This window comes from Dipodomys ordii, unplaced genomic scaffold (assembly GCF_000151885.1).
Source record: "Dipodomys ordii isolate 6190 unplaced genomic scaffold, Dord_2.0 Scaffold1, whole genome shotgun sequence".
In the NCBI taxonomy this organism is placed as follows: Eukaryota; Metazoa; Chordata; class Mammalia; order Rodentia; family Heteromyidae; genus Dipodomys; species Dipodomys ordii.
In genome coordinates, this window is record NW_012267217.1 from 31,168,155 (window position 1) to 31,176,409 (window position 8,255).

Genomic DNA, 8,255 nt, shown 5'->3' on the forward strand with positions numbered 1-8,255 from the left:
TGTGTGTGTGTGTGTGTGTGTGTGTGTGTGTGTGCGTGTGCTGGTACTGGGGCTTGAATACAGAGCCTCATGCTCTTGCTTGGCTTTTTTTCACTCAAGACTTGGCCCTCTACCACTTAAGACACAGCTCCATTACCAGCTTTTTGCCAGTTAATGGGAGATAAGAGTCTCTTGGATTTTCTGTACCAAGCTGTCTTCAAATGACCATCTTTAGATCTCTGCCTTCTGAGTTGCTAGGATTTCAGGCCTGAATGGTCAGAGTCCAGTGTAGCCTGGCATTCCACGATCTCTGTCAGAGGGCATGTAAGAATCAGCCCTGGCTGCCCTGGGCAGCACTGGGCAACCTGGTCTAGATGGTTACCTGGGATGAGCTGGGTCCTCTGGATCCACATGCTCACCTTGAGCCAAGATTCAGATAGTTCATCCTGGGTAAAACACACAGTTTCCCAGATCACCCATGTCCACGTCATGCTCCTGATTTTAACTGGGCATTCCTAGGCCTTCATCAGCTTAAGACCAGAGGCTGGAAACTCCTGCCCATGGGCAGCCATCGCCTAGGTTTATATTTGCATGGTCACACTCCTACTGTCATTCATGGCTGTATGAACCTAGAAGATCATATGACCTAGAAGACCACCGAGCTTCCTGGAGCAAGTCTGCTGACTCCGGTTAGAGGCTGTCTAGCCTCTCAACATTCAAGGAGACAGCTTGCTATAATGTCTGACAGAAGTTTCTCACTTCAGAAAGTCAAAAGGCACAAAAAGAAACCTAAGCATCTGTAATAAGTGCCTGTAAAATGTCTGAGAGAGCTGAGTGCCAGTAGCTCATATCTGTACACCTGGCTACTGAGCAGGCTGAGATCTGAGGATCACAATTCAAAGCCAGCCTGGGTAGAAAAGTCCATGAGACTCTTATCTCCAATTAACTGCTGTAAAGACAGAAGCAGAGCTGCGGCCCAAGGGGTAGTGGACCAGGCTTGAGTGAAAAAGCTTAGGGACAGCACACAGTCCTGGCACAAACAACAAAAAAGTATTCACTGGATTTAACTGCAGTACCCTAATTATCTACATATGTTTTTCTTCTATAGCAATAAAATGATACCACTGCCTCTTACAATTCAAGTTAAATTCCATAGTCTAGATTCTCCAAATAATTCACCTCTAGATCTAGTGGTAAAGTTCAACTACATTTAGCTTAAGGACCAAAAGCACCCTCTTGTGGCCTTTCTGGGAAACAAGGGTGATGGTTCAGTGAGAATACGCAAACCAGAATTTTAGTTTTATTGGTAGAAGTTAAATTTGAAGTGATTCTCAAGCAGCTTCCGTTTTGAGAATTTAAATAGATTGCCACACACTAGAAGTTTTATTTACCATAAGGTCTTTATTATCATATCAGGGCAAAAACATAAACTGTTATTTCAACATTTAGGACAATGGTTTCCATCATGAATCCCTTCAAATCTACTTTTAAAATATATGCCCAAGGCAAAACATGGTATGCTGAACCAGCGTCATGCTTGTGTGGTACACAGAAGACATGCCAACTGCCTCTGGGTGTGCACTGTTAGCAGGGCACACAACCCACTGTAAGGCCAGGTGAGTGCCCGTCAGGATGCACCTGCGTGACTTGAGGCCCAAATGTCCCTGCCCTTGCCCAAACGGTCTGGGCCACCTGTCAAAACAAAATATATTTTGGTGTAAGGGTTAATAAAATATTCTGAGGCTTGAACTTAGGGCCTGGGCACTGGCCCTTGGCTTTTTCACTCAAGTCTGGTACTCTACCACTTGAGCCACATCTCCACTACTGGCTTTTTAAAAAATGTTAATTATATATATATATATGTGTGTTTTTAAAAAATGTTAATTTTATATATGTGTGTGTGAGTGTGTGTGTGTGTGTGTGTGTGTGTGTGTGTGTGTGTGTGTGTGAATCTTATGGACTTTCCTGCTCAGGATGGCTTAGAACTGCTGTCCTCAGACCTCAGCCTCCTGAGTATCTAGGATGACAGGCATGAGCCACTCGTGCCTGGGTAGGTCATTTAATAATGTGTTTACAGGCTGGGCATGGTGGCAGGCACCTGTAATCCCAGCTCCCCAGGAGGTGGGGATTGGAAGACTAATGCGTTCAAGACCAGCTCAAAGACTTGGAGAACCTGTTGAAAAATGAAAGGGCTTGGGTGTGGCTTAAGGCACTTAGCTAGATTGTTTTTAGTTCCAATTCAACTCTCAGTACTTCACCACAGAAAACACCAAATCACAAAAACCCAGCAGAAATTTTAACTGGTTCCACACAGACCAAATTTGAAGTGGATTATACAGGATGTCATAAAAATCCATAGTATTTTTTTAAGAAATAACAATGGTGTAACAGAGGGGTGCTTTCTTTTTTTCTTTTAACTGTATTTTTTTTGTCTTTTCTTTTTGGTACTGGGGATCAAACCCAGGACGTTGCACTTGCTAGGCAAGCACTTTGCCACTGAGCTACATCCCAGCCCCAGAGGGGTGCTTTCTTTAGAAACACATTCATATTCCCTAAATATCACCCAAATTCCAACAAGTTTAAATCCCTCTCAGATACACCCAGCTTCTCCTTCATCCTAACTTCTCAAAACATCTACAAAATGAAAAATAAGTTTTCTTTACTTTATCACTAATTCTTGTTTCAAGCAAACTTGTTTTTTTTAATTTTGAGGGGAGAGGGGGAAACTGTGAAGGGGGTGCCTGTGGAATTGGGGGGGGCAGGGATGGACAGGGACGAGAGGGACAGAAGGCTTCCCCCCAGAGTACTGCCTGGGATCCCCGGGGAGGTGAGACTGTCTCTGACAGTCCCCTCAGCTAAGCTCTACCTGTGCACATACCACCCGTGCACTGAATCGGATTCCCAGGATCCTGATTGGCTAGGTTCCATTGAATGCTTTGGCATCTACCTGGTCAGGTAGTCCCTACCTCCATCAGCAAGTTTAAGTCCAATCAACTCATTAATTCTTTTCTCACAACAAATACCAAATGATTCTGCAGTAAGATGTACAGACATTTGATTGGTTAACTGATTCATAAATATGCAAAACTTTGTTACCCAAATGCCATACAGAATGGTATGTTTTTTCACAGGCAAACACAAATGCACCAATTAGCCAGGTACTAGTGGCTCATGCCTGCAATCTAGCTACTCAGAAGGCTAAGATCTATTGATTACAGTTCCAAGCCAGCCTGGACAGGAAAACAATGAGACTCTTTTCTCCAATTAACTACCACAAAGCTGGAAGTGGCACTGTGACTCAAGTGGTAGAGACCTAGTCTTGAGCAATGGTGCTCAGGCCCTGAGGTTCAAGGCAAACACACACACACACACACACACACACACACACACACCAATTAAACAATGTAGTTCAATGGAAACTGCAAGTGAAGGTCAATGTCAATGAAAGCCAGTGGTTGGCCCTACACATGCATAACTCTTTTTTCCCCTTTAATTATTTATTATTATTGTAAAAGTGATGTCCAGGGGGTTATAGTTACATAAGTCAAGCAAAGAGTACATTTCTTTGAGGAAAATGTCACCCCTCCCCTTGAACTCTCTCAGTTTACATGCACAATTCTTTGTTGGAATTGTAAAGCAACTGCCTTGCTAATATAAAGTGCATGATGAGTCTGTTAATGAGACAACTCTGGGCTTCAGAATGTTAGAAATAGCTCAAGATGTTGGGTGTCATGTAGGAATAAGACTGCCAACTCCATATGACAAAGTTTACTTCCGGGCTGAGTATGTGACTTACTGATAGAGAGCTTGCCTCACGTGCATGAAGCCATGAGTTTTTTGTTTGTTTGTTTTTTGGGGGGGTCCGGTTGTGAGGCCTGAACTCTAGGTCTGGGCTCTGCCCCTCAGCTCGTCAGCTCAAGACTAGTGCTCTACCACTTGAGCCACAGCACCACATCCGGCTTTTTTCTTTTTGCTTATGTGGTGCTGAGGAATCGAACCCAGGGTCTCAGGCATGCAAGGCAAGCGCTGTACCACTGAGTCACCTTCCCAGCCCCAAAGCCATGAGTTCTATTCCTCAGCACCACATAAACAGAAAAGACCAGAAGTGGCACTGTGGCTCAAGCAATAAGAGTGCTAGCTTGAGCAAAAGAATCTCAGGGACTGTGCCCAGGCCTTGAGTTCAAGACCCAGGACTAGCAAATAATAATAATAATATTTACTTCTGCAGAAGGGTGCACCATCAGCCAAAATCTGGCAAGCAAGCACACAGAACAGGCAGGCTGCTCCCTTTTTATCCCTAACCCAGCAGGCTCCACCTCTCTACTCAAATTGGCTGAGCCTCAGGGTCACAATCTGCAAAAAGGTGTGGCCTAACTAGCAGGATGCAATTAAAAGTCAAGGAGCTTCTAACAGGATGTCTTAAAGTGCTCAGGAAAAGGATGTATGTAAGTAGAATGCATTAGCAAGGGCCAAGCCACCTGACCAAAGCAGGAACTTTTCAAAAAACAAAAACAATTATCTAAGATTAACAGAAAGGAATAGAGCTAATTTGGTAGAAGGGATGCTTTTCTCACAAGAAGCATAATCCCATTTGACCATAACAGAACACAAAATCAGTCATCGCTGTTTCCATGGGGGATTGGTTCCTGGATTCCCCAAGCATACTGGTGTCTGTGGCGTGGGTGCTCAAGTCCTTCAAGTACACTAGAACAGCATTTACACAGAGGCTGTGCACATTCTGCCACGTTCCTTACATCATCTCTAAGTGGTTCATCCTAACGTAATAGGGAAACAGGACATGAAATAGAAGTCCACACTTACAGGCAGAATTTTTTTGCTTGTTTTTGTCTGTTGTAGGGCTTGAACTCTGGGCTTGGGTGCTATCCCTATGCCCTTCAGCTCAAGGCAAGAGCTCTACCACCTGAGCTACAGCGCCACTTCTGGTTTTCTAGTGGTTTATTGGAGATAAGAGTCTCACAGCCTTTCCTGTCCTGGCTGGCTTTGAACCATGATCCTCAGATCTCAGCCTCCTGAATAGCTAGGATTACAGGGTGAGCCACCAGAGGCCGGCTAGGCAGGATTTCTTTTCTTTTTTTGGGGGGGGGTCCGGTCATGGGACCTCAACTCTGGACCTGGGCGCTGTCCCTCAGCAATTCAGCTCAAGGCTAGCGCTCTACCACTTGAGCCACAGCACCACTTCTGGCTTTTTTCTTTTTGCTTATGTGGTGCTGAGGAATCGAACCCAGGGCCTCATGCATGCAAGACAAGCGCTCTACCACTGAGCCACCTTCCCAGCCCCTAGGCAGATTTTTTAGAGTACTTTTTATCCTGGCTGGTTGAATTAGTGGGTAGAGGAACCCTCTTTTGCAGGTACAAATGGGAGGGGGGCTATCTATATACCATGTATGCTTAGGCGCATGCACCTAGTTGAACACTGAAGGATGGTCACCAAGCACCTGTGGTCACTTCTCCTTTGACCTTGTGTTTCTTGGAGAAATGTCATCTATCGGGAAGTATGAGCCCAAACAGGTGCTCAAGTAGCAAAGCAAGTGGCAATTACATAAGAAACAATGTACTTACTTGGCTTTCAGAGCATCAGCTCTAAAGGTCAAGGGTGTGGAAGTCTTTATTAAGGAAGGGCTGGTGGGGGGTGGTAAATGCCAGTTATGCTGTTCTGCACAAAAGCAGGAATCCACTTCTCCATTGGCAAAAAATGCCTACGCTGTTCCCTTACCCAGCCTCAGATCCCTTTTTAAAGCTTGTTGGCAAAAATCGAAAAGAATGTGAATACACATTGGGACATGGCTCTCTGTTTCCTGTGGCCTCAGATCCCTTAATAAGACATTCATCAGCGGCTCCTCTTCTGCTGGTTACTTGAAGGACAATCTTGTGAGCAAAAACCTTTCCAGTTCCCTTACCAAGAGAAGGCTGAGATGCACGATTGCATTTCTTTATCAGATAAGAAGGCTAAGAAGTCACATTTTTTCACCTGCTAGCTTGCAAACATTGTTTCTTAAATATGAGCTCCTGGTTTAGATCTACCCTGGTAGGCTTCAACTGAGTATTTTTACTAGGAGCTTCTTCTATGATATAAAACAGTCCATCCAAGAGCCCCCCAATTCTTGTCTCAGAATACATTTAAATCTTTTAGGAGCATGGTGTCATCCATCCATCATCTATCCATTCACCATCCATCAATCCATCCATCATTCATCCATCCATCATTCATCCATACATCTATCCATCCATCCATTCATTCATCCGTTTGTCCATTCATCCACCCTCCATCTATCCATCCATTCATCCCATCCATCCATCCAGCATCCGGCATCCATCATTCATCCATCAATCAATCCATCCATCATCCATCTATCTATCCATCACCCACCCAATCACCTTCCATGACCCGCCCATCCATTCTTCAATCCAGAGCTAGTAAATCTGTAAGAATTTATGAATTAAAAATCCTTTTGAAATGTGAGCATTCCATACAGGCAGACAAATAATAGAATTTCACTGCAATTGAATACTGGTGTTGTTTTCAGCATTCATTAACTCTTCCTCTCACAAGTTTGAGAAAGCAGAGGTCTTTCAAATAAAAGAGTGTTATTTGTTTTTCTTTAAAAAGGAAAGCAAGTGGGCAAAGAAAACATACATGTACTACAAAGGTTGTGATGAAAAGAAGATAGGTTCAAGCCCCACGACCGACAAAAAAAAAAAAAGAAAAGAAGATAGGTAAGCTTCAAACACAGGACAATTCTCATTCATTTGATTCATCCTTGCATATAGCAGCTTGTAGCTGTAATAATAAAAAAGCCAAAGTCTATAGGTGAACTTTACATTGTCACTGCTGCAAATCTGATGGAGAGATGAGGTTCTTATTCTAGCATGGGGGGTTGCAGGTGGTTGCCCTTTTGCTGTTTTCTGTTTTCCTATGGCACTCATTCGAAAAGTTTTGGGTTTGGGATAGTTTCAGATATTTGGATTAAGGATATTTAATATGTGATGATCAAAATGCCTGGTATATAATGTAAAAAACAACATTGTACAGTTATCCTTCTACTACCAAAAAGTGCTTGAAGTGAATTATATGCAATTGAACGTAGGCTGGTGAATTATCAATACAGAATGAGAAAAAACAGATTAAAAGGGCTTGGGGAAACAGGGAGCTAATGGCTCATGCCTAGCTACTCAGAAGGCTGAGATTTGAGGACTGTGGTTCAAAGCCAGCCCAGACATGAAAGTCCATGAGACTCATCTCCAATTAACCAACAAAAAGTCAGAATTAGAGCTGGGCTTAAGTGGCAGAGTACCAGACTTGAGCAAAAAAGTGGAGGGATAGGCCTTGAGAGAGAGAGAGAGAGAGGAGGAGGAGGAAGGAAGGAAGGAAGGAAGGAAAAAAAGGAAACAAGGGTAGGTAGGTAGGTATGTGGGAGTCACCATGCCTGTAATCCTAGATACTCAGGAGGCTGAGGTCTGAGGATCATGTTTGAAGCCAGCCCAGGCTGGAAAGTCCGTGAGACTCTTATCTCCAATAAGCTACTCAGGAAAAGCTAGAAGTGGTACTGTGGCTCAAGTGATAGCGTGCTAGCCTTGAACACAAAGGGGCTTAAGGATGGTGCCAGGTCCAGTTCAAGCCCTGGGACCAGCGCAAAAAAAGACTAGGGGTGTGGCTTAAGCAGTGGAGGGTGGGCTCAGCATCAGGCTGGGGTGTAAGTGGTAGAGGGCCTGTCTTACAAGTATAAAGCCTTGAGTTCAAACCCCTACAACTCTCCTTTTCAGTCTGTTGCTTCAGTCTTAGGTTTTCTCAAATGCTCCTGGCTATTAACAAAGCCCCTTATGACTTCCAAGAAAAACTCCATTCTTTGATATATAATTCATTAAGTGAATTTAGGTCAGACTCTTTAGGAAGCTACTCATGCAACTCTCTTGTGTGCTCCCATTCATTGTCAATCTTTCGTTTCTTTTTTTTTTAATTGTGAAAATACCGTACAGAGGGGTTACAATTACATGGGCAAGGTAATGAGTACATTTCTTATCAAGCATTGTTGCCCCCCCCTTTGTTTCCCCTTCTCAACTGTTCCCATCACCCCCCCAAAGTTGTAAAGTTTGTTTTGTTCTTTTTTTGACATAACGACTTGTACATTTCATTGTTGCGATGGCCTTTTTTTTTTTTTTTTTTTTCAGTCATGGGGCTTGAACTCTGGGCCTGGGCGCTGTCCCTCAGCAATTCAGCTCAAGGCTAGCGCTCTACCACTTGAGCCACAGCACCACTT